The sequence below is a fragment of the Equus caballus genome, chromosome 12 (genome assembly GCF_041296265.1).
Source record: "Equus caballus isolate H_3958 breed thoroughbred chromosome 12, TB-T2T, whole genome shotgun sequence".
NCBI classification, from domain to species: domain Eukaryota; kingdom Metazoa; phylum Chordata; class Mammalia; order Perissodactyla; family Equidae; genus Equus; species Equus caballus.
This window is the reverse complement of record NC_091695.1, coordinates 1,114,261-1,141,091: the sequence shown is the minus strand read 5'-3', so window position 1 is coordinate 1,141,091 and position 26,831 is coordinate 1,114,261. Positions and strand designations below refer to the sequence as shown.

The 26,831-nt window shown below is 50.7% G+C and overlaps 1 protein-coding gene across 2 annotated transcripts in view; it reads left to right on the top strand.

Moving 5' to 3' along the window:
* The window catches only part of ABTB2 (ankyrin repeat and BTB domain containing 2), a 173,250-nt gene that overhangs the window by 51,531 nt on the left and 94,888 nt on the right, over positions 1-26,831 (top strand). The gene's annotated exons all lie outside the window — the stretch shown is intronic.

Sequence of the window (26,831 nt, the reverse complement as noted above, 5' to 3'; positions counted from 1 at the left end):
CCACCCAGATCACTCTTCTCCCAGGTGGCCCCATCGCAGGCTCCCTCACGTGGTGCAGGTCTCTGCTTCACTGCCACCTCCTCCAAGAGGCCCTCCCTGACCTCCATGTTAGGGAGCTCCACTCCCCCAACCCTCTCCATTCTCTTCCTTGCTTAATTTTTCTTTATATTGACAACTGCTGTGTGCCATATGTATTTGCTTACTGTCCATCATCCCCTCCCTAGAATGTGAGATGCTTAAGGCAGGACTTCTGCCTATTGACTATCAAAGGCCCTGGCACATAGGAAGTATTCCATCTTCCAGTGGGACAGGGGCAAAATGACTGACTGGTTTCTGAGAAGAGTAGGGACCAGTGGCCCTGACCTGGCTGTCATCCTCACAGACCATGACTAAGAGAATCCTCAAATAAATTGGCTGGTTCAGGTAGGGCCGACATTTTACCAGTCTGCAAACTAGGGAAGCTCCTCTTCATGCCGCAGGCAGGCAGCTTTTCCCAGCTGTGTTCGAAGCTGCCCCGTGAGCCTGTGCTAAGTTGTTCCCAGTCCTCTCTTGCAACACTGTGGCTTTTCTGTCCTGCATCACTGCGGGCAGCAGAGCGAATGGATGAACAGAAGGAATGCGGTCCAGTGGACTATAGCCCAGGGTTTCGAACAGAAGGAAATATCTGTTTGATTTAAGGTCTGTTTCGATTTGCCTCCCACCTTCTCCAGTTCATTGGATCTAGAGAATATACGGGCTGGCTTGGGACTCAGCAAATTATTGTATGTGGCCCATGTTTTAAGTGTGTAAATCAGTGCAGCCCAGATTCTTCGTGCATTCATTTAAATGGTGCTTTCGTGTTATTTGTGTAGGCCACTCGAAAAATGTTTACAACAGTCAAAAGTCTCATTTAGCTGCAAGTAGGGATGTTTCTTTTTTTTAGGGATTTTTTTTTCCAGACTGTTTTGCCCAACTGACAGCCCATTTGTGTTTAATTATAATATTAAAAACCATTTTAAAAATCGACAGAATCAAGATCAGTTGGAGGAACAGTTTTCTGTCTTGTGTCCCACCCAAGAGCACGGGGCCCCCTCTGCCCTGCCTGTGAGCTCCCGAAGTGGAGCTGCCCGTTTATGGCCTGGGTGTTCCACTGGCAAGGGGCTCTCCAGCTCTGCTCCTTCCAGGCTGGGAATCCGTTTACACACCCCTCACCCCAGTGTGAGACGCTGGCTGGGAAGCAGAAGCTCATCCACTTGAGATGAAGACATCAAAGCAGATTCTGATCCAATTAGAAAAAGACACTATTGTCCTCTGAATTCCCCAAGTTACAGGCTGTTAGGAACACTTAGCCAGTTTCCTTGGGGATGGCTGTGGCATTAACTTAGATCTAAGCTCATTCATATGCACACACAACGACAGACCCGGCCTCTCATGCGTGCAGGGGCCTGGGAACCCGGGCCACTTGCTCCCCTTCCGCTCGGCACATGACGGTTTCCAGGGTCTGCGCGTTGGCTGTAAAATGCTGCTTTTCCTTGGTTGGTCTTAAACGAGTGTTAGTCTCTTGCGTCTTAGAAAGAAGAATATGAACACTTCGTTGGGGAAAAAAAATTTGTAACTGTTTCCATTTATAGCACTTCAGAGAATGAACATGGGAAATAGTTTAAGCTGGTAACTTTTAGCTGTTAGTCCTGGCTGCCGAGTGCCGGAGACACTTACCCGTCTGTGTTCAGTTGCAATTATTCTGTCCTCTCTGGCGCATACTTTTCTTTGTTCTATTTTTTTTTCTCTGAAGCTTTGCTGAAGGCCACCTGTCCTTGATGATGTATGGATGATTTTCATATCTGCCATATGTGGCTAATGAGCTGCTTAAAATATGTGCTTTCTTTGACTGCTACCACCTATTGCAGGGAAGAGCCACGCTTTTTGTTTGTTTGTTTATTTATGTATTTATTTATGTATTTAGAGGAAGATTAGCCCTGAGCTAACTGCTGCCAATCCTTCTCTTTTTGCTGAGGAAGACTGGCCCTGAGCTGACATCCGTGCCCATCTTCCTCTACTTTGTATGTGGGACTCCTACCACAGCGTGGCTTGCCAAGTGGCGCCATGTCCGCACCCGGGATCGGAACTGCCAAACCCTGGGCCACCGAAGCGGAACGTGTGCACTTAACCGCTGCACCACTGGGCCAGCCCCAAGCCACGCTTTTAAAGTGTAGGAAGTATTTTCCTGGGGCTGCTTGGGTTGGCGTGGACTGCTGAGCTCAGGGAGGAGTTAGATGTAATCTTGACGAGATTATACCTTCTCTGCATCCTGGCCACAGTGTAACTCTTTCCTCCAGCTGCCCACCTTGAAAATGCAGATTATTGATCCCTAATGAGACTGAGCAAGGGGGGGTAGCTACTTCAGCCTCTGCAAAGATACATGCCCTGGTCCAGTTCTTTCTATACTTTGTTTAACAATTTCTAAATCATTTCATGATTTTGTCCATGTCTAAGTACCACTTGACTACGTAATATTTTTCTTTAAATCAAATTTTAAAAATTCAACCTTGTTCTGAGTAGTACTATCCGTAACGTTGAGTCATGTTTTTCTAACACATTATACATATTACTATTAAAAATTTTTTGGGGGTCGGCCCAGTGGTGCAGTGAGCAAGTGCGCACGTTCTGCTTTGGTGGCCCGGCATCCGCCCGTTCAGATCCCGCGTGCGGACGTGGCAGCGCTTGGCAGGGCACGCTGTTGTAGGCGTCCCACGTATAAAGTAGAGGAAGATGGGCACGGATGTCAGCTCAGGGCCAGTCTTCCTCAGCAAAAAGAGGAGGATTGGCAGCAGATGTGAGCTCAGGGCTAATCTTCCTCAAAAAAACCACTTTTTAAAAAAATGTTAATCCAGGTACCACTAAATTTCCTGGCACTGCACTTAGAGTAATATTTCATTAGGATAAGTGCTGTTTTTCTTTAATAATGATTTAGAAATAAGTTTGAGAGAGTCAGAAGGTCTGTATTTAGAGTATCTATAGATTATAACCTCCATTCTGATTTCAGAAATGCAAAAGTTCAAGACAAGGAGATATGCATGAGCACATTGTGGTACTATACAAAGTGGGGAATTTGCAGGGCCCTCTCTGAATATAAAAAATAAAGCATTTAGAAGCATTGTTCAAGATAGAACCAAAATAAAGATTAGAATAGAATCATTAGGGTCCCCACACCATTTAAGATGTTTAATTTAAAAAAAAAAAAAAAAAAAAAAGGAGGGAAGAAAAGGCTAAGAAAATGCTTCCTGCAGTCCAGCAGCCTGCCTCGCGCCCGGCTGCTTGTGTAGACCTGGGCTTACGGGAGTGGGTGTGCGTGGACAGGCACTTACAGGAGTGGGTGTGGGGCTCTCTTGCTCTCACTCTCTTTCCAAGAACGTAACTTGAACGGCCAGCACACCGGCCCGGTTCTCTCGGAGGGAGCCTGTCTTGCCGGCTACCTGAGCAGAGAGCAGTGCCTCACCAGGTAATTCCTCTTGACGTGTAATCCCATATTGACGTGTAATCCCACATTCTACGCTTAGAACCCTGTTAAACCTGACATCCTTTTTTCAAAGGGGATGTCTCTACTGATTTTTGCCAGATAATATTCAATTGTTGTAAAAAATTAAAGCAACACAGAGCAGATGTATTCCATGGTCCTACCCCAGAGAACTTTAGCAGTATTCATCTTTCCCATCTTTTGCAGCTTTTTTCATTTTTTAATATATTTTTTGATCTGTGGTAAAAACGTAAAATTTACCTTGTTAGCCATCTTTACTGTGCAGTTCAGCAGTGTTAAATGTAATCACGTTGTTGTGAGCAGACCTCCGGAACTTTCTCGCTGGGCACCTCTGAAACCCTATGTCCTTTGAGCAGCTCGCCGTCTCCCCAGTTCCTGGTAACCACTCTGCTTTCTGTTTCTATGACTTTGACTGTTTAGATATTTCATATAACTGCAGTCATGCAGTATTTATCTTTTTGTAACTCATGTATCTCACTTAGCATAGTGTCTTCAAGGGTCATCCATGTTGTAGCCGGTGACAGAATCTCCTTCCTTTTTAAGGCTGAAGAGTATTCTGTCGTGTGTATATGCCACATTTCCTTGATCCATTCATCCATCGATGGATATTTGGGTTGCTTCAGCCTCTTGGCTATGTGAATAATGCTGTGTGAACATGGAGATGCAGATAATCTCTTCCAGGCCCTGCTCTCAGTGCCTTTGGATCTATACCCAGAAGTGGAATAGCTGGATCATATGATAGTTCTATTCTTAATATTTTGAGGAAGTTCCATACTGTTTTCCATAGTGGTTGTATCATTTTACAGCCACACCAACGGTATACAAGGTCTTTAGTTTCTCCACATCTCACCAGCACTTTTTTTTTTTTCTGAGGAAGATTAGCCCTGAGCTAACTGCTGCCAATCCTCCTGTTTTTGCTGAGGAAGACTGGCCCTGAGCTAACATCTGTGCCCATCTTGCTCTATTTTATATGTGGAATGCCTACCACAGCATGGCTTTTGCCAAGCGGTGCCATGTCTGTACCCGGGATCCGAACCAGCGAACGCTGGGCTGCCGAAGCGGAACGTGCGCACTTAACCACTGTGCCACCGGGCCAGCCCCTCACCAACGCCTGTTATTTTCTGATTTTTGCATAGTAGCATCCTAACAGCTTCGAGGTAGTACCTCATTGTGCATCCTTCCTGTCTTTATATGTCTGTGTAGCATGCACCTTTAAAACATGTGTGCGGTCATGTAATATGTCCTTTCTTTGTAGAAAATGCCTTCTCTCTATTGCTTTGTTTTTGTAAAAAACTATTAACTTTCATAAGTATTTTAACTCTTAGTGTCAAGGGAATAATACAAGCTAAGCCAGAAGACTAGATTGGGTTTTGTTTTATTTTTTTGGAGTAGGTTTTTATAACCACTATTTTAATTAATCCATTTGAAATTTTTTCTTTTTTTGCGGAGGAAGATTAGCCCTGAGCTAACATCTGTGCCAATCTTCCTCTTTTTTTTTTTTTTTGTATGTAGGTCACTGCAACAGCATGGCTGATGAGTGGTGTAGGTCCATGCCTGGGAACCAAACCCACGAACCCAGGCCACTGAACCGGAGTGGGCCAAACTTGATCACTATGCCATGGAGCTGGCCCCAGAATCATTTTTTAATTCTATTTTTGTGTATGTAAATTTTATAATAAAAACTTTTTGATACCTCAGTGTTTTTGTTTACATTTTTTCTGACCCAGAAGGACAAAAGTGGAGTGGGCTAGCGTTCATCTGCTTGTTTGCTGGTATGCTTAGAGAAGTGTTAGCATGTGAGCCAATGTGGAAACCAGCATTTGAGGAAGCCCAGCTGGGGGCTTTGGGGCTTGTAAAATCCAGGGCAGTAGGAAGAGCATTTGGGGGCCAGTGTCAAAATTCCGCTGTAGGGTCAATACCACTGGTTTGCTCTGATTTAGGAGTCCCACTCAGAAGTCTTCAGGGGCTAGGCCATTCATCTTTGCTCACTTGTCTTAATGAAGATATTGGAGGTAAGACAGTTGGGAATAGTGGGGACTAGAGTCGGCTGCAGGCTCTGCCTAAGAGCTATTCAAATTTAAATTTTAAAAGTAAAGCAAATCTGTGTGGGCCAAGCAGCATACATCTGGCCTGAATTGGGCCCCTGGGTGCGATTTGCCATCAGCTCTGGATCTGGTTCTTTGTGGGATATTTTTTGCCTTGGAGTCATTGACCATCTTTCAGGCCCCAGGGCCTTGTGCTCCTGGCTCGTGTCTGGACCCGCTGGCCGGCCTGCCAGGAAGGCTGTCTCATCGGTTGACTTTCATAAGTCATTTGGGTGGGAAGGAAGACTTGGGGTCAGGGCAGCTTCAAGTTGCTGCCTGAGCACGATCAGTTTGTGGGATCTCAAGAAGGCCGTGAGTTTTCTGGCGATCCTGAAGTCAGCCTGGTAGGTCCCAGCTCTGCTGCTTACAGGTTGCGCAGCTCGAGGAGGCAAACTGCTCTGCCTGTCTAACCCTTATGTTCTGCCTCTGAGAAGGGAATGATGACAGTGACGAAGGGCTCATCATGAGATGCAATAAGACAGTGTGGGTAAGGTGCGTAGCACAGAGTCCTGCACGCAGTCAGCACTGTCTAAGCCCATGGCTGCTGGGGCCCGGGGCCTTGTGGATGGGCCATGGTGAACCCCGAAAGTTAATTGCAAAATGTTGTCTTCATGTGCACCTTAGTTTTCCTGGGGAAAAGATCATTGTCTTTCATCAGATTCTAAACATCAACCAAGATAGAGTAGAGCCCCCAAAGTTAAAGGGAAGCTGACGTTGTTACAGGACTCAGACGTTGGAGGGCTGACAGGAAGGTCCCCCTGGCTCTGGAAGGCAGAGGCGCGTTTGGTTAGTTCTTTCCATCCGCATCAGGACTTGACTGATGGTAGATTTATGCCACTGACCCACTTTCTTCAAGGGCAGAGCCAGGTTTCCAGGCGGTGCCGATGTTAGAATTGGAAAAGCAGAGGCAGCCAACGTGACCTCAGTAAAAACAGCCATTTTGCTGGGTTTCCGTTTGAAGGCAGGGGTGGGGGTGGGGGTATGTGATGAATAACCTCAGAGGGACTGTGAAGGGCAGTGCTAATGTTGTGACCAGACGCAGGGGTGTCCAGAAGAAAGCTGTGCTTCAGGTCAGGGCAGTAAAGCAGCACGTTTCCAATCGCATCCTGCTGCAGCTCCTCCCCCCATCCTCCGCGTGCACTGGGCACTGATTTCTGCAGCAGCAGAGAAGCCTGGCTTCTAGGGCAGCGGCCTTGCAAACGCGGCTGAGGGTCGTCCTTCACTGCCATCCTTTTGTGGACCTGTGAGCCTGCTAACTCCCCTCTTCCCTGCACCCTCCCACGGGGCTTAAAAACGTGATTAAGAGACTCAGGAGGCGGTAGGAAAATAATGCACCCAGTGTCTGTCCTTCCGTCGGATTCTTTCAGACCAGTTTCAGAGTGCGCAGAAAACTTGGGTGCACGTCTTCCAGGAGACCCAGCTATTAGAGATCTTTGATTATCTTTGCACTTATTGTAGCTCCGAAGACTCTCCTGATCTCTGGTTCATTTCCTTTGTTTATGCGATGAAGTGTTTCTAGATGATTGAATAGGAACTGATGGAGAAAAAGTCAGACGAGTTGAAGGATTGATAGAGGGACAGACAGACGGAGAGATGTGTGATAATACAAGTCTGGCAAAATGTAAGTGATAGACTCTCGATAGTGGCTATACAGGTGTTCGCTGTAAAATGCTTTCAACTTTGCTTTATGTTTGAAAATTTTAATATATATAAAATGTTGGGGGAAATGAGTTGAAATATTTGGGCGTAAAACTTTTAGAAAATGACAAAAGAGAATTTTAATGGATTTGTGATTCTACCTCTCTCTCTGCTCTCCCCCGCCCCCTGCAACCTTTTCCCCATTTTGTTCAAGCTCTGTCTTCTTGCTGGTCTCTTCACTCTGTTTGGGCCCTTTGGGGCGTGTTCCAGTGATGTGGAGACGGTGGTGAGCAGCCTGGTCCTCTGACTGCAACACACATCCTGTCACTCTTTTGGCAGGAGGACAGGCTAGCAATAGTGAAAAGTTCCATAAAAAGAAAGAAAACAAGCCTGGAACCACAGAGGAGGAGAACGTTGAGCTGCTGTATATTGAGGGCTCGGGAAAAGGTGTCTCCAAGGAGGAGACATCCGAGCTGAGACCTGAGAGAACAGAAGACACTGGCCATGCAAGGAGCGTTACGGGAGACAGGTCAGCGAGGTAGTCAAAGGCTTCCAAAATAGGCCTAGAATGTTCCTCTGATTACAGGAAGCAGCCACGGTGGGAGGGGAGTATATCCCACTGAGCAGTTCTCTGGGTACCATCCTCCTTGCGTACGAGGATTGGAGGTCCCCAGATTCGAGTAATGCACGTAGAGGCCCTCTCTTGGGTGGAGAGGCTGTGCGTGTGGTGTTAAAGCTGTCTTCAGAACTGGAAGGGTTTTGAAGAGGTGCTCTTTTTGGTGACTGGGATCAACCCAACACTCATAGTTGGGTTTTCCCACCCCGTTCCCGGAGCGGATCAGTTCTGTCGGTGCATTTTCAAAAAAAATGTTCCTATGGTAAAATTGGCTTTGGGAGGATGTTTATCCAGTTCTTTAAGTTTTAACACGTGTACACACTTGTGTAACCACCGCCGCAGTCAAGATGCAGAGCGGTCCCATCAGCCCCAAAAGCTCCCTCCTGTTATGCTTTACAAGTCCTGCCCTGCCCCTCCCCCTGACGGCCTCTGACCCGTCCTCCATCAGGATGGTTGTCTTTGCAGAATGTCATACGCGTGGAATCCTGCGGTACGGAACTTTTTGAGATTGGCTTCCTTCACTCAGCGTAACGCCTGTGAGGACATTTTTAAGCCTCCAAGGGGGCGTGTTGAGAATAATAGCTAAATGCCTTTTATTTTGCAGGGAGTGAGGGATGGGGAAGAAGCAGCATGAAAATATGGTGATGGATGGTGAGACCCAAAAGCAGGACCCCAGGTTGGCACTGGGAAGTATTGTTGAGGGGTGAACCTAGGTGTGTGGAAGGACATCGTGTAAAGTTGTCTTCTGTAAATGTGCAGTGTAAATCTCCTCTGATTTTCCCCAGGAAACCTTCAGTATGTTGGGTCATGCAGTTGACTTTATTTCGGGGATGTGCCAAAAGGCTGACTCTCTCGGGAGCCCATGGGTTGAGGACAGAGGCCGCCCATCGAGTTCCAGTCTGCCCAAAGTACAAACTGCAGGGGCAGCTTTGGGCTTAAACAGGAAACAGTGGAATAAAGGATCGGGTGAGTGGCTGCCTCCCTGTGTCCTGAGTCCACGCTCCCGAAATCAGTGAGAGGCCAGCCGGCCGGCCGGCCTGCCTGCCTGCCTGCCTGCCTTCCTGCCTGTTGAGATGCTGGAGAGCCCGTGCTGCGAGGGGGGCTAGAGACCCATGCCCTGCACTCTTGGAAATGCCTCCGTCCATCTAGCAGTTCGTGCATGTGTGTGACGGGGGAGCGTAACGGGACCCTGGCAGGGCCCCAAGCCCCCACCTTCCCGACTCTGCCGCCCCAGCGTCCCTGCCTCCCTGAGAGATGGTGAGTGGGACGGCTTTGTAAACTATGCTCCTGGTGTGGTCTTTTCACTGTCACCGTCCATTTCTGCACCTTCGTGGTTAAGAGGCCTGCAGGATAATTAAAGGGAGGGAGAAAGACCAACCTGTTTTTCCCCTGGGAAGGATGCGTCACCAAGTTCCTCTGGTAACCGCCAGAGCAAAGCACACCAGGTCCCGCTGCATAGTGAGGAGTCCCCAGAGGCCCGATAGTGATCGATAGCCCCCGCCCAGCTCTGGGCTCACATAATGAGCAGCACAGCCCTGCCAGAGTCACCAGCCAGCCTTGGGCAGGCCTCCCCTCCCCCACCATCCACTTCTACAGCAAATGCTCCCTCCCCACCCGTCACCTCCGTTGGGTTTCCCTTTGATTGGCAGAGGCCTCCTTATTTCCGCCTGGGTTGCCTGACAGCCCCCTCCGCCTAGTCTCATTATGCTGGGTCCATTCTTGGACCACGGCGACCCCAGGAAGGCTTTATCAGATTGTCCAGCTGACCGTGACCAGATCTCCGGCACCTGCCTCCCTTGCTGACTGAGGATCGGAGGTGTTTATACACAGCAGAGCTGGGGGTGATGGACTGGCCAGGCTCCTGGGCTGAGGACCGCCCGTCTGAGTGTCAGTGATGACAAATGGAGTCGCCTCGCCACCCAGCCTCATTAACGCCCCTCCGGGTCCAGACAGTATCCAGTGGGCCGTGTGCAAGCACGGCGCCTGCTGCCGTCCTTCAGGGGCCTCGGGGACGGGCTCCCGGCTGCAGCCACGTTACTTGGGTCCACCTCTTACCATTTTTATTGTCCTTGGCTCCTCCACCATTCCTGTTGCAGGGACCCATTCCCTCTTCCTGTTCATCCTTCTCTAATTCACCCTGAGTGTGGCCTCTCACCCTTGTCTTCCACCCTCCCCCGCTCCTTCCAGTGTCAGCTCTCATAGAAGACAATCAGAATTACTGTGTGGGGGTTGACTGTGGGTGTCATGAGTGCTGTTTCTGAATGGAATCTTTGGTGCTGCCTACTTTCATCAGGCACCCAAGGGTGTTTCTGGTTATATAAAGAGTGTCTGTAGGCAGCCCAGGCATTGGGCCGACGCTCTGGTAACTGCAGTGAGCGGCCCATTTTGATAGGAACGTTAAATCATCAAGGTCCTTTGGGGGTCCATGTGGATCATTTGCTAACTGATCACTAGTGGCCCAAGAGGGTGAGAGTTTTCCCAGAGCCACACCATTTCTGCCCTCCTGGAGGATGGTTTGGGCTGAGCCCCGTGCTCCTCTCTGCAGCCACAGGTAGGGCCTGACTGCCCAAAGTGTAGGCTCTGGACCAGCTGCAGAATCTCAGGCGCCTCCCCAGACCTCCTGACTCAGTCTGCGCTGTGACAAGATCCCAGGGATGGTGTGCACGGTACAGTCTGAGAAGCTCAGTAGCAGGATATTAGAAATGAGGGAGAGAGAAGCCCTCCTTTAGATTTACCAAGAAGTAAGAGAGCTCAGCAACTTACTGTCATAAAATTGGCTGGTGAAGAGCTCTTCCTTCCTTCTGGCTTCTGAAGGAATCTTGTTAGGACATAAGAAAGCCAGTTGGAAGTGTAATTGCCAAGAGTAAGGACCCAAATGGGTCTTGGCCTGGGACTAAGTTTCCCGGCAGTGGCTTCTCCTAATTCAGGGAAATGTTTGCTGTTGAAAGACCGCTTACAAATACTGTCTCCAGGGCCACCTGGGATGGTGCCCTCTGGGCTGGCTGGCACCGAGTAACAACCCTCCGTCTTGACCTGTGCCTGTATACGACTACTTGCCTTTGGTTAAATTTAAAACTTCGAAGCTTGGGCTTATAGGATGGTATTTTTTTCTCAATATATTCATATTTATAATTGCTAAATGGACATACGCTGCTTCAATCAAAAAAAAAGAAAACTTTTTTATGACTTTTATTATAAACTAATATGTTCAATGTAGACAAACTAAAAATACAGATCATCAAAAAAGAAGCACACTGAAACCATCTCCAGTCTCACTGTTTGAGATTGTCTGCAAGATGTGTAGAGATTTTCTTTACAAAACACGATCCTTCAATACTGGTTTATAACCTGCTTTTCACTCAGTATACTACAAATATCTTTCTGAGTCAATAGATGTGGCTCTTCCACAGTCATTTTTGACGCCTGCAGAGTATCTCATTCTATCGATGTCTGTGTGATGGATTTATGTAATCCGTCACCTCTTCCTGGTCCTTTTGGTTTATAGTCTTTTCTCTGTTGTATCAGCATTGCCGTGAACTTCATCTGTAGCAAAATATTTGCACATGGTCTAAATGATTTATTCAGGGTAACTTTTTGAATACATATATAGAAAGTGTTACATTTGGACTAGAGAAGAAACACAAAGCTCCAAGAACTAGAGGGTTGACCCAGCCTTGACTGCATCTTGGGATGTAGCTTGTGAATAGCCATGTCAGGTGAATAAGCTGTCAATGTGCTAGAACGAGTACAGGTTTATTGTGGCAAATGGCTTTTAGGAATCATCTGGAATTTCTGAAGAAAACAAATTATTTGGGTTCTGGAGGTCAGTGGCCTCCTAGCAGGAGACTGTGCTGCGATTTCAAAGCGTGGTTCGCAAAGCACTAGTGACAGTCTCAGGGTTGTCTTGACACAAGGGTGCAGGGGAGGTACAGGGGATCTTGTAAGTGGGTGGGAAGCGTGACAGTATGTATGTGTTGGGGCCACACCCTGGATCTCAGCAGGAGCCGGCGTACATCCAAGGCTTGGGCGTGGGCAGCTATCCTAAGAGGGGAACTCGAGGTGGTTTTAAGCCAACGCAGAGCTGGGAGGCAGGATCAGAAGTAGAGTGGCCTCAACACCAAGTGGCAGAGACAGATTTGAGAGCCAGCCTGGGTGGAACCAGGGTCGACCGTCTCAGTGAGAAGGTCGTGAAGAACTCTTGCTGGGCGTTCACCGAGGGGATGTCTGAGCCTGTGCGGGCAGGCACGCACTCCTGATCCAGAATGGACTCTGCTGGCTGGGCGTGCACCGAGGGGATGTCTGAGCCTGTGCGGGCAGGCACGCTGTCCTGGTCCAGAAGGGACTCTGCTGAGACTATGGTTTGGGTGGAGGTTCTCATTCCTGAAGAGCCAAGAACTTAGCTGCTCGTGATGGTATGTTCCTTCAGCTAGGGCCACTCCAGATGTCACCACCTCCTCCTGGCTGGCAACAGCCTTTCCTGTTTTGCTTTATCTGTGTCACAACTAGGGTGTTTCCCATTTTCTTTGTTACACTCTCGTTAGTTATATGTGTCTCAGGCAAGGCAGTCTGGTGTGGGGAGAACACCCGGGGGTTACGAGTCCACCAGCTCCCCACTTAGCCTTCTGTCTTCTCCAGTTACCCGGTCACTCTTGGATAAGCTACTTAACTTCTCTGAGCCTAAGGGTCCTCGTTTATCCGAGAAAGTGGTTGTAAGGATTAGAAGTAGTGACATATAAAGTACCCCTGTTAGTATCTGGCTGGATAGTAAGCGCTTAAATTGTCCTTTGTTAGAGAGGGCTTACTGTCTGGTCTGTAAGAGTGACGGAGTGCTGTCTGTGGGCAGACCCCACTGGACATGCTATTAGGTCAGTAAGAGGGGGCCTGAGGTCTAAAGGCTTGGGACAGCTCTCCTGCCTCCCGGCCTTGGGCTGGGAGAGCCACCACAGCCACAGGTCACAGAGCTGTGCCTTTCTGAGATGGCCACGAAGAGAGGGAGCCCAGGGCAGCTGTTAGAGCCAGGAGGGCGGCGGGCAGCGGCGGGCTTCCGTGAGGGCTGCATGGTGCTCCGCCCTCCAGCCTGCGTGCTGGCCCAGCAGAGCCACAGCCCATGGGCTTAGCCCCGCCTCGCTGTCTTCCAGGCTGCCCTCTCCTTCAGGCCTGCACGTGCTGGGGTCGAATCCTGGCTCCGTCCTTCCTGCCCGTGTCACCCGGGCGAGTTCCTAACAGTTTGTGCCTCAGCATTGTCATCTGTTCAATGGAGGCGATAGAAGCTACCACGTAGGGTTCTCGTGAGGATCGAGAGAGTTTATTTAGGAAAAGCATTTAGAATGGTGACTGGCTATAGAAGGGACGTAAGTAACTGCTTGCCAGTGGCTTCTGGGGTTTGGATCTCCATGCCTCGGCCGTTCATCCTAATGTCTGATTTCTCCTTGAGAGCAGACTCCCCACCCGATCGTGTGACCCCCCGGGACAGAGTGCAAGTAGGGTTCCTGAGTGTTGGGTGGGTGCGTGGGAAGGTGCAGGCTCTGGTGCCAGGGGGACCTGGGTTCACGTCCTGACTCCGCTCCTGCCTCTGGACCCTGGGCTTCTCGGGCCTCGTTGCCTCATGCGTACAACGGGATAAAGCAGTCGCCCCTCGTGGGCTGTGGTAGAGATCAGCTGGAAGGACACTGCCTGGCACGTGGTGGTGGGGAGCTGTCGGGAAAGGCTTGTGGATGCTGGTGAGGGGGACGGGGCCTCAGTCCTGCTCACCCTGCCTCATCCAGCAGGCGGTCCATGCGTTTGTTCAGCCTTCGTTCTGAAGTGAGGATGGTTTCTGGTTTGGGTTTGGTTTTCCCCAGTGAGTGTCAGGACACTGGGAGGTAGAGGGACACCTGTGCACGCCCGCGTCCTCTCCCACCCCCGGCAGTCATCCCTTGGGCCGCCTTCCTGTGGGTGTTCTCACGAGCCGCTCTAAACGGGAGACCACCCTAGAGAGGAATCGTGGTCTTTCAAGTCCACCGCATGTCCAGAGTAGCCAAGGTCAGTGGGCGTCTCCCAGCCTGTTTGTGGTGTAGCTGACTCGGGGCACATGTCCTGAGTGCTTCCAGGTTGGCGTGGAGTCTCCTGCTTGGAAGGACCAGCGATCCAGTTCTCTCCAGGCGCCTGGGACCCACCACTGCCAGCAGGGCGTTGGACTGCAGAGACGTGGCAGTGGTGAGCTCTGCTGCCGACGGGCTCAGGATGCGGCAGGAGTCAGAGAGTGGACACGATTCTGTCCGTTGTGCACCCGCAGACGCTGTAACACTCCGCTGCTCCCTCAGTGCGTCAGAATGGAAGCCAGCACATTGCACAGCCTCAGTTTCTGTAGCCGAGAGCTGGAGGTGATGATTAGTAAGCAGAGGACTTAGGTATTAGCTAATCCCCAGAGTGATTCTCGGAACACTGGTCATGTGAAAAAGGGTTCGTGGCCAAATATGCATTACACTATCTTTCTTTCTTGGCGGTTTATAATACACATTTGCATATTCAAGTCTCTGAGAAGTCCTGCAGTGGAGAGACAAACGTAGCATTGTTTAACCCAGTAGTGCCCAAATTGAATTCACCACAAACACTTTTTTGCATATAACGTGTATTAGGATCCCCAGGAGCCTAGGTACAAATACGGAGGGAATTCTGTGCTATCTAATTGTCCTAAAAGAGTTTATAACCAGTGATATGTAAATATTAAGAAAGAAGAATCTGTTATTTTTAATAAGACATTTAGAAAATAGTGGAATTAAAAGTATTTGGCAAAAAAAAGTTTTGTTTTTTGTAAACAGTCACTTTTAGATTCGATCCTAAGTGCTCAGTGTCTCAGCACCGCGCTGCCCTCAGGAAGGAGCACTGTCCTGAGGTGGGAAGATGCCTGCGTGGGGTGAGCTTGGCCCCAGGGGACAAAGGCGAATCTGGCAGGACAGATGCTCTTTACAAGACCCTGTGTTAACTGGGGCTTCATTAGAGCCTTTAAACACACGTTCTCAACCAAGCGGGCGTCTCCCGAGCCAGCCCCTGCCCCTCTGTCACAGCTCTCAGACTGAGGTTTGGAGCAGCATGAAAGACCCAGGGCGAGAGATTTACCCTGAAGAATGTTGTCCCTACGCTTGGTGTCTTTGCGGATGGACTCATCTGCAGAACCGCCTTGCGGTGGCATTGCTTTGACAGGAGTCCTTCGAGAATGCAAGCGGCCTCGTAGTGCTGTCTTGTGGAAACTGGGATGAATTACCAGACCCTCCCGGCCTCATTGCTCACTTCCTCAGGTGTTCTGGTAAGGGGTGGAAACGCAGATCCGCAGGCCAGCGTCCTGCTGGATCCCAGAGTTCCCTGGGTCTCTTCTGAAACCTCTGTGCCGAGGCAGCAAGACACGTGGTCCTGGTTGTTATTGCAGTCCTCCGTCCGCTGCACGGCCTCTCGCCCTCCGCTCCTGTGGCCGGTCAGGCTAATTTGATTTGACATCCTGGCATTCGAGAGTTGTCAAATACTGTAACGTAAGCGGTACTAATATTGAAAACCATACTTGAAATTTATGTAATCCAGATGTGCACGCCAGTAAAGCAGAGAGATGAAATGGCAGGCTTGGGGCAGGGCGAGGGGTTGGGGATTGTGTGTGTGGAAGAATCCCGTTGCCCTATATTTTTTCCACATGGTATAAATAGCCAAGAAGGGTTTTCTGTATTAATATTTTCCCTTAAGAGTAGTGACCCCGCTGTGATGTACAGCTTTAAGTAAGCAGCAGCATTGGTTTCGTTTGCGGCCAAGAATAACTGATTAAGTTTTGGGGAACAGGAAGGCAATCTATTTTAAATGCCTTTTAAAACTTTTAAATTAGTCAGGACCCTTCAACAGTGTGGTCTTGGGAATTATTAGTCACACTGAGTCGGGGTTTTTGATGGCTCTCTTTAATGTCAATGTTTTTCTATGGAACATGTCATTTTTCTGGTTTTGAGGGCCTTGGTGTCATTCAGAGGCCCCATAAGAAGCAAAGACTTGGACCCCTGAGCTGTCGCTCCGGAGCCCTCCCACACGCCAATGCCCAGATGCCGTTTCCATTTCCTGGAAGCTCAGCGAGTTCCTGCATCGATGCAAGTGGTCTCTGTTCAGGCATTTGAGGACGCCTTGCTTGGTGGCTTGAGTGTCTCCCCTCTCCACCACCCAGCGGTAGCCGCTGTGTCACCCCCCCCAGCACGACAGTCAGTCACCTTCTCTGGCCATGGCCTCACCCTCCTGTGAAGATGATCAAGGGGCTTTGTCCAGCTGACCCATAGGAACAGCTGCCGTCACTCACCTAACAGGGAGTTCTGGGCCGAAAGTTTGGGCATTCTTGACGTGAAAGGTGGTGGGATGTATTATCATTCCTTAGCATGTGTGCCTAATTAACAGCTACCCTTGACTAGATCCGGTAGCCCAGGGAAAACTGGTCACACCAGCTGGTATAAACAGATGACAGGTGATCCAGAAAGGGAAGCGTGGAGTTGGGATCCACTTAAGGAGGTGACTTCCGGAGGCTGGGCCGGTGCTGAAAGCCCTGGCTGCACTTGGGACCGGTGTCATCTGTGGCTATTCATAGGTGGGACATCAAGGGTCAGGTTGCTATTTTAGCCCCCATTTAGGGCAGAATAAAAGGAAAACACTGCTCAGCATTCAGGGGAGGCTTGTGGCCTGCCAGCATCCCCACAATGTCCCTAACTAAACGGCTCTGGAGAAAGTTTGCGGAGTGCAGTTTCTGCGGCAGGGGTGGACCGTCTTTCACTGGGGTGAAAGGGGTGTTTACCAGCTTTTCTTTCATCATAACCCTTACAGCCCTGATTCCAAGAGGGTGACGAGGACGGTGCCTGCGACCCGGACGCCCCTCAGCAGAGCCTGTCGTGACGCAGGTCTGGACTGAGGAATGCGGTCGTGCCTCCAGTCCAAATAGACTCCAAACGATGGAATCTGATTTTTCTGCTGGGAGTCAGTGTGTGGTGTGGTTAGGTCCCCGTGGCTAATCTCAGGGGACTCAAGGCCCAGGGAGAGGAAGGAAGGATCTGGAGCCCAGGTGCGTCAGCAGCAGCCGGCAGGGTCGCCCCTCTGGGCCAGGCAGGAGTCAGATGATGAGGCTGCGGTCCGGTTCTCGTGCGGACGTCGTCAGCCTGAGGTCTGGAAGGACTGGCAGCCTGTGCCTGCGGATGAGAGCAGCTGGCAGTGGAAATGCCGGAAATGCTTCCAGGGCGAGAATGCCCCGTGGATTTTCAAGGCACACGTGCACAGTATTGCGCAAGCATTAATCCGGTGCGGGCTGACCCGTGCATCTAATTTTCAGTTCTGGGATCCTGCAGATCCACTGGTCTGACCTGGTACCTCCTAACCAGAATCCAGCTTGGCCAACAAAAGACCTGTCTTTTCCTTTTCTTTTTTAATGTTATCCAGCTGGGGTGAGCTGTCTTTTTTTTTTTTTTTTTAATGTATATAACCTGTTACAGTCCACTACCTAATGCAGGGGTGCATAAGCTCACACCAGAAGGGCTGTAGCCAGAACTGAGCCAACCCAGCTGAGACGATGGGGTCCTCAGGTAGAGAGTGCAGCCTGGTGGCTGAGAGTTCCCGCGTGGGAGTCCACCAGCCTGGGTCTGAATCCTGGCTCTGCGGCTTTCTAGTTGTGACCTGGGACTCCCCCACCTTTTGTCCTCTTACTGTAACATGGGGTGATGGTACCACGTCATAAATACGTCTGAGAATTGAGTGTGCCCAGCACAAACCGCTTAATAAATGGGAGCTGTTAGCATAAGTATTGTCCTCCCTTCTCCCGTAGCAACAGCCTGTTTGGGGTGATGCCCTCTGGGCAGCTGAATGTGTCTGATTTCCTTCCTCTTTTCTGTATCTGTTGCCCCAGTGCTAGTGCATAAGGGGATGTAAGTTCTTAGGAACTTTGACCTTGAAGCCAGGCTCGCAGGCATCATCAGTTCTCCTCCTGTGGGCCCGTTGTCAGGATCGGATCCTGTTTCATCCGTCTCCTCCGAGGTCTGCTAGTGTTGCTTAGCCGTGAAGTCCATCTGGGGACCCACCCTTCAGGGGGACGGAGGAGGCATTCAGAGGAAGCAGGAGCACTGTGGGATGCTGTTATCTGGGGACAAGCGCTGGTCTTTGTGGGGTGGAGAGGCCAGCAGAGCCAGCCAGCTCTGCCCTCCATGTCCTTTGCAAGCTCCCTCTCCCAAGCAGATAACCTGGAGTCGGCCGAGGTTCCCCACCAGAGACCCCAGGCCTTCCTAAAGCGGGCTCAGGACGGCTTGGACCAGCAAGGCCCAGATTGCCTGAGTTTTCTCTCCAGATCACCACATGGGTTTATTCCAAAACAAAGCAACAGAAGCAGACCCCTGGTGTTTCCTTGGCTCACTCTTATAAAGCATCGTGACCGTTAACCAAAGGAAAAGAAGAGCCAGGCCCTGTGGCAGGCAGAAGTCAGGCCAGAGTTATTCTCCACCTCCCTTCCTGGGTCCCAGGAACAGTAAAAATAGTGAACATCATAATAGTTAGAAATCATGCAGTGTTTACTTAAGTGCCCGCCTGGCACTGTTTAAACATTTTACGTATGTGAAGTTATTTAATCCTCCTGACAACCATGTGAAAGAAGGAAGTGCTGCTATTGTTGTTACCTTTTACAGCTAAGGGGACTAGGACACAGAACAGTTAAGTAACTGACTGAAAGTCACACAGCTGGTAATGGTCAAACCAGTTTTAGAACCCAGATAGTCTGGAATTAGAGGCTGCACATTTAACCACAGCTCTGTACTGCCTTTCATGAGAGTTATAAATTATAAAATAGCTATCATTATAAAAATAAACCATATGCACATGTGATAAAATGGCATAGAACTCGGGGCCGGCCTGGTGGTGCAGTGGTTAAGTGCACACATTCCACTTGGGCGGCCCGGGGTTCACCAGTTCGGATCCCGCGTGTGGACATGGCAGCGCTTGGCATGCCATGCTGTGGCAGGCGTCCTACATATAAAATAGTGGAAGATGGGCACGGATGTTAGCTCAGGGCCAGTCTTCCTCAGCAAAAAGAGGAGGATTGGCATCAGTTAGCTCAGGGCTAATCTTCCTCAAAAAAAAAAAAAAGGCATAGAACTCGACATACACATTATTCCACTGTGAGTTCCTAGTTTTGCTGTTGTGCTATAGTTCTAGAAGATATAACTGTCTGTGGAATTGAGTGAAGGACCTCTCTGTACAATTTTTATAGCTTCCTGTGAATCTGTAATTATTTCAGAATAAAAGGTTCCAGCAAACACCCCACGGCCAACATTGCATTGCGTTCTGATTGTGTGCCGAGCGCTGCAGGCACCTCACATTCATTATTTCACTGACTGCTCCCAGCAACCCAGGGAGGGGCGGGTCCCTCATCGTCTTCAGTTGCAGATGAGGGAACCAAGGCTCGGCAAGGTGAAGTCAGCGGTGTCAAGTCAGTAGGAAGTGATGAGGCCCTGGGCCTTTCTGACTCCAGAGCGTGAACTCATCATGCTTCTTTGGAAGTGAGAATACTTAGGAGGTGTGTGCTGTGCGGCCCAGCTCTGTGTCAGGCTCCCCAGGCCACAGGAAGCTCCTTGAGGCAGCCCCAGGACCTTGTTCAGTGTGTGGCAGGCCTGAGGAGGAATTGAATCGGTCAGTGGCCGTCATCTTTCTCTTTCCGCCGTGCCTGCCAGCGGTCCCTCCATTTCTGTGAAGGATGTGCTCGCCATACAGGCTCACCGCCCCTTGGAGGGGTGTCTTTGGGGCTAAATCGCAGGTGTTCCCCACATCCCAGTGGAAGAGCAGACTTTGGGGTCAGACCTGGGTCTAAATCCCAGCTTGACCTCTCATTAGCGTTTTTTATCCTGAGAACATTGCTTAGATTCCTAGAGCTGTTTGTTTTTTTTTCCAGTCTGTACAACAGAAATGATAACAGTACCTACCTCCTTGTTTTGTTACAAACATCAGATGGGGTGGAGCCCTTGCTGCATGGATGTGCCCTAAGTGTTGACTGTGGTGCTTGCTCAGCAGACGTGGAGCCCTGCTGGGTGCTGCACACGGTATCGTGTTAGCCGGCCGAAGCCTCTGCGAGGGTTTGGCTCATGGGATGTCAGGGATACAGGACGACCATCAAGGAGCATGCCGTGGGTCATGGTGCAGAAGGCAGGCTACAAGTGTGTACAGAGTGTGAACCAGAGGAGGGCACCCCCCAGCCCAGGGCTCCTTGCTCTGGATTCAGAGTCTGGATGTTGGGCCCAAGCCAGGCGCCTTCCTGGGATTCAAGGACACTGGAGGGCCTTAGAAGAGGGAGCGTTATCAATCACCATGTTGGATGGCATCAGCAGTTCTCATCTTCATTTCCTTCACAGGTCTTGTGACAGGGTATCATCGAGTTCAATTTAGTCCGAATCGGGACATGGCAAGGACTTATTTTCTATTTCTGCCGTGGGCTGAACCTGGTTTGAATAATTCAGTGTTCATCTTCTTCCAAATGCCAAGGTTTTTTTTTTTCCTATACAGCTTATTCGGTGTCCTGTGGCTGCTTGTTTCTCCCTGTCTCCTCTCCAAAAACTCCCACTGTCCCCACCTCTGGTTGTGAATAATGGACGTTTTTAGGAAAAAGAATCAACTTTGTGCATGTAGTACGAGGTGGTATCAGCTGCCGAACGTCTAGAAACAGGTCTCAGGTCGGGAGCTGCACACAGTGGCATGTGGATCTCTTTTGACTTAACACTCTTTAAAAAAAGTTTCTTATACTAGACTTTTAAAAATTGGGAGATTTCCAGATCTGGCAACAGTTGGCTAACACTGAGTAGCATCTGCCCCCTTTAGATGGAACAAATGTCCTCCACTTCGTGGTACGTCTGCCACCCTGCAACTTTGCTCATTCACCTTGCAGGCCTGACCCCCACGAGCATCTAGTTGTCAACTCCGACACAGATGAAGAAGGAAAACTCCCCGAAAGGGCAGCTGATTAGATGCGTCAGGAGCTGAGTGGGCCATGGTTGCTCCTGAGCCTGTCTCCCAGCCCTGTGTGCGCATGCACAGCAGAAGCCGGGGGCGGGGGGGGGGGGGGGGTCGCGTGGGAAGCTGCTCATTGTCCATCCTTCTCTAGGTCAACCTTGCACCTGGTTGTCTTGGTTAGGAAGCTGGGATTCTAGAGGAGAATTCTCAGCTCGGCCCCAACCCCCCAGTTGTGGCAGGATTCCTGGAAGGTGACCTGGAGGCTGGCAGGTGCTGGCCGGGGAGGTGTGGGGGCCTGCACGTCTGTGGGGACGTGGTTGGCTGGGAGTCCATGTGGGTGATGTGGGGTAGGAGCTGGGGCCCCAGACAAGGGGTCGCAAGACGCCGCTTTCAGTCTGGCTTCACTCCTCGCTGACTGCTCATCAGAGTCCTCAGTCTTGCTTTCTCATCTGTAAAAGGCGGGTGATGTTGAGTGTGTCTACCAACAGATTGGATAAGAGGATCAGGTTACACGATCCCAAGAAAATATGAAGTGTAAAGTGGTGTTGAAAAATCAGGTGCTGTGACAGCAATGGCATGGTGTGGAAGGACACACACCTTGGTGACATTCAGTGGTGTGGGGTCAGGGGTTGGCCCACAGGACCAATCCTGCCTTCTAAGAATGGTTATTACGTTTGAAACGGTTGAAAAACAATCAAAAGGTAAATAATGTTTCACGGCACGTAAAATGTCTATGAAGTTCGAATGTCAGGGTCCATAAATGAAGTTTCATTGGCACACAGCTGTGCCGTGCGTTCCCGACGTATTGTCTGTGGCTGCTTTCATGATACAGCAGCAGAGATGACAGACACCAAATGGCTCCAGAAGCACAAAATACTTACATCTGACCCTTCACGGAAAGTTTGCCAACCTGCAGGGTGGATCATCCAAGGACAGTGACTCACTCCTCCCACTCCTTTCTCCTCATGTCTCCCGCCACCCAGACTCAGGTGCCGTTGCGAAGAGCTGGCCCCGGGAAGATTTTCAGATGCATGTCGGATATGTAGGTACATCCCCCACGGCCCACCACAAACCTGCCCTTGATGATGAAGCCAAGAATTTCTCTCAGTTGAACTCCCACGGAGCAGTGGTCCCATCCTCTGGGCTCTTGCTAAGGGCGCTTCCTGATGGAAACCACAGCATTTTTCATAAAATCAATCCTCCTTTTAGCAACAACCGCAAAGAGAGAAGAGGCTGTTCCTGCCACAACGGGCAGTTCTCCAGCACATTAACCGCTGAGCGGGTCTGGCGGGCAGAGCTTCCCCCCTCAGCCGTGGGCTGACAGGAGACACGGAGGGCACGCCAGTTAGCCTTCGAGGGCAGTGTTGGGGCTGAATTATGGCCTTGAAAAAGACATACTGAAATCCTAACCCCGGTACCTCAGATGTGACCTTCTTTTGAAATAGGGTCGTTGCAGATATAACTAGTTAAATAAGATGAGGTCCTACTAGAATACGGTGGGCCCCTAATCTGACATGACTGGCATCCATAATAAGAGGGAAATGTGACTACAGAGTCAGAGACACACAGGGAGAGCGCCGTGTGACAATGGTGGCAGAGACGGGAGTGATGCATCGCCAAGTCAAGAGATGCCAAGGCTTGGCGGCCACCACCAGCACTCTACCCAGAGTATCAGAGGGAGCATGGCCCCAGTGACACCTTGATCCCAGACTTCCAGCCGCAGAAGTGTAAGAGAACACATTTCTGTTGTTTGCAGCCGCCCGGTTTGTGGTACGTTATCACAGCAGCCTTTGGAGACACACCAGTGGCTTGCCCTCCCTTGCCCAAGCCTCCTTCTAGTGCCTTTCGAGGCTCTTCTGCAGACGAGGCGGCACGGCTGCGGCAGGCTTCAGTGATCTGCCTCGGGTGTGGGCTAGACATCACAGCACTGTCCGAACCCAGGCCTCTGATTCCAGGTGCTGGGACGGATGTCCAGGGCGCAAGGTTCCTCCAGCAGGTCCGTGGCGTCCTCACAGAGAGAAGGATGGGTTCTCAGAGTGATGGCGCCTCCTGCCTCGTGTTTCTCATTCCATCGGTTCCTCAGAGAGTATTTCTTTACGGTGGTCATCCAAACTTGTTTACTTGAGCTCACAAACGTATAAGAGGAAAAATCAGTGGCTAACTTAAAAAGAAAATGAGGGGAGTATGTTTTGCCTGCGTCTGCGCGTGGTTTACAGTTGTAAAATTGGGAGAGGAATAAACTCTCATTTTCTTAGCCACCTTACAGTGCATCTGAAGAATGTGCCTAAGAGATCATTGGAGACACCCCAAATACAACCCCAATGTGGAAGGTGATTTAGTAAAGGAAGTCTCCAGTGGCCTCCTGGAGAGCTTAGGAGCGCTGATGCTTCCTACTTCGGTGGCCCCTAGTCAGCCAGGCTCTTGTGTAACACACAGGAAACCCGTGCTGGAAGCTCCTGAGATGCTGTCCTTCTCCACGGGGGTCGTTCCTGTAAACACCCAGCTCACACACTGGTAAAGGCACTCAGGGTGCAAGTGAAATTTTACCACTGAAGGTCTGGGATTCTGTTTAAGGTTGTCTTTTTCTTTGTAATGAATATTTTCAAACATTACAGCCAGGTGTGAAGAACTGTGTGAAGAACTCCAACATACCCGTCACCCGGACTCGATAGTTACCATGATTGTGCCCCACGTCACCCACCGCTGTGTCCTTGTTGTTGCTGCAGTATTTGAAAGCAGACCCCATATCTCATGTCATTTTCCTTCTACCTACTGTAGTATGCATCTCTAAAGAAATGTGTGTCTTTCTTTTAACCACACTGTCCTTTTCGTGCCGAAGCACTTTCACAGTGATTCTTTGGTGTCAGTGCAACCCAGTTCATGTTCAGAGTTCAGGTCTAGGATTTTAAACCACATGGATACAAATGGGCTAAGGGCAAAAGTAATGGCATTGGGATGGGCAAGAGGCTGGGGTTGGGGTCCAGGAAAGAGAATTTGAGCAGGTCCTCTTGGCCTTTGAGGGGCTTTCGGAAAGTCAGCAAGACTGAACCCACGTGGTTGTGTCTGCCCAGTTGAGCCTTTCCCCCTTCGTTGCGGTGACCTGGGTTTCTCCACGGCATTCCGCCAGCATTCACTGGCTCTTCTGAAGGCCACTGCCTCTCGGACCCCCGAGAGTTCGATGCCCGGCCTCAGCATGGAGGACTTAGCATTCCTGACATATGGCTGGCAGCACCCCGATGTGCACTTGTGGTTGCTGCCAATAAAGAGAATTGTTTCTTTCTCTGAATAGTGTCCATTTACATGGAGAGAACTTCCCTCTCCTGCCTCTGCCGCCCCGCCCCCACCCCACCAAAGGGGAAAAGCTTTTCTTGGAGTTAGTTTTTCATGGGCTCACTCAAAAGGAGCTTTATGTTTACATTTTGAGTTGCTCTCTGGACTGTTGTGTCCGTTCATCGTGCCGCACGACCAGCCCTCCCCCATCTCTCCTTTACTCTGCAAAACTAAGCTTCGTCAGACTTCTCCTAACGACTACCACATGTCCGCGGAGGGCGCCGGCGCGGGGAGGTGGGGGCTGGGAAATGAAGGATCCTCCAAGGGGCACAGTAGCATATTAAAATTCAATGGCTTAGTCATCAGAGTTTGCAGCCCAAGCACCAAAGAAAAATAAATGAGTGTTCTGTAAGAGTCCTGCGGATCCGGATCTCAGAGGAAGGAGGTGGCAGGGGGAGGGAGGGGGGAGAGGTTGTGGTTTTAGATAGAGGAGTTCATGCTGTAGAGAACAATTAGGGCCTTTGCTCAGAAATAACAAGACACACCACTGTTTTCCTGCTCCATAGAGGAGCATGCAGTGCCAGCCAGAAGGAATCGCTGCAGTTGGCCAGCTCAGCTCACAGATGGGGAAACTGAGGCCCAGACCGGCGATGTGACTGCTGGTAGGTCTGCTTGGAGTTCCTGGTGTAAGGAACCCCTCTGGGCTCCCTCTGGGTTTTAAGAGCATTGTCGCTCGGTCTGGAAGCTGACACACTGTCCCCCAGATAACAGAGGACTCACCCAGGGATTCTGTGGGCGTGCTGGTCAGGCTTTTCCCCGCCCGTCGTCTCTCGCAGCTGGAGTGGAGGATGGAAGGCGAATGTGGAGCCGTCTCCCCAGCTCAGGCTCTGAGGCCTGTAAAGCCCTGCCTCTGAGACTTGAGGCGTTTTCTTCCCCTCTTCCTTTACCCCTGCTCCTCCCTCAGGAGTAAGCCAGACTGCCTGTCCTTGTTGGTGCTCAGATGGAGCCCCGAGTCGTGAGGAAGTGTGGTGGCGTGGTGAGGTCCTGCCTGGTCAGGGGAATAATGGCTGTGCGATGCACATCTCCTTGTCCCCGGCCCTGCACGCTGGATTAAAGCCCCCTTTTGGTGACCAAGGACATGGAAGGGCAGAGGGATTGTAAAATCTTGAGGCTAGAGAGGATCTAGCGGAGGGCCAAGCTGCACCCCTTCTTCTGAGGATGAGAGAGCAGGGCCTTCAGGCCAGCGCCCTGCTGACCCAGGAGCATATAAGCGTCACTTGCACCCAGGACAAGAGCCCTAAGACGCACTTTGAACGATTCAGCGTCCCGGGGACTGAAGAGTGGCCAGCCTCCAGCGCCCACCACCGGGCCCGTCCAGGGAGCTCACTGTGGCTGGCTCGCGGCTGTGAGTCTCTGCGTTTCTTTGATCAGCTTCAAGGGAAAAACTGAAATAAGAGGTAGAGAGAGTAACCAGCTCAGCTTAATGGTGTGACAAAAAGCCAAACAAAATCAGGTTTTCTGAGCAAGTTTGGAAGCTCTCCCTAGAGTAGGGCAGATTCCGCAGGTTCAGGCCGCTGAGAGTGTGGTTGCGAGGGCTTCAGTCCACTCCCGCTCCCCGTGCGTATTGTGGAAATGCCGGCTGCATCCAGACCTCTTACTGTGCTGCTTCCGTCCACGGTCCCAGGCAGGAGCCGCAGCCCACATGTCACCATGTGCTCTCGTTGTGCTGCTGTTTAATTGTAAGAGTAGCATAAATCGAAGCTCTCATTTCGCAGAGGAAGAAATCAGGACTGGGAGACCTAAAGAGACTCAGTCGTACTGCTGCCCCCAGTACTGATGAAGATCGGGTGGGTTTCGAGCCCCTCCTGATGGAGCTGGGACTCCCTCCTTTTGTCCCGCTGGAGAAGCCTGGTGAGGCCTGGGCCACTTCCCTCAAGAAGATGCTGGGAAACTTTCTCTGGCCGAGTGTTGATCTTACTGAGCACGTCAGTCTCCATGAAGATGTCAGCGTGGAAAGGAGAGCCGCCTGGCCCTCAGCACCGCACACCAGCCTTGTTAGCAGGCGCCTTCCGGGTCTTCCTCCCAGGCCCCACTCCACAGCTGTGTGAGCAGGAGGGCCGGGCTGTGTGTGTCAGGTGCGCCTCTGATCTCTGAGCACCGTCTTGCTCTCTGGACGTGGAGAGGAGGGTCCCAGGGCGGGTCTGGGTTCCTGCATCTTTGTTTGGCCCCTGGGCCTCGAGTGGACCTCTCTTCACTGCGGCTGCTCGTGACCTGCTGTGGAATGACAGACGTGTTAGCTAGTCCCGTGCAGGGGTGTGCCGCACCTGCCTGCCTTTCCAGCTCCCCCCCAAAAAAACAGGGCAACCACACGTGGGACAGCCCAGCTCTTCCCACCCAGGTGGGCTTTGGTTGCCTGGGCCTGTTGCCGGTGGCAGCAGAAGTTAAGTGTGAGCAGACCTGCCGTTTATATGCACAGGGTGGAGGTGAGGCCTCGGTTCCCAGATGTGTGCAAATTAATAGCTGAGAACCTGCAAAAGAACTTGTTTACACCCCAGCCCCTCTCCACATCCACCCCGCCTCATCCTGCTGGTTGCTCTTATTGCAATAAAAGCATTTTATTTCCCCCACTGAGCCGTTATTAATGAATTTCTAGCCAGAACCGGAAGCTCAGGACTGTGAAGTTTGCACCTGGCTCCCATGCATACACTTGCACACGTGGACCGCCGCACATGAGCCTGAACAC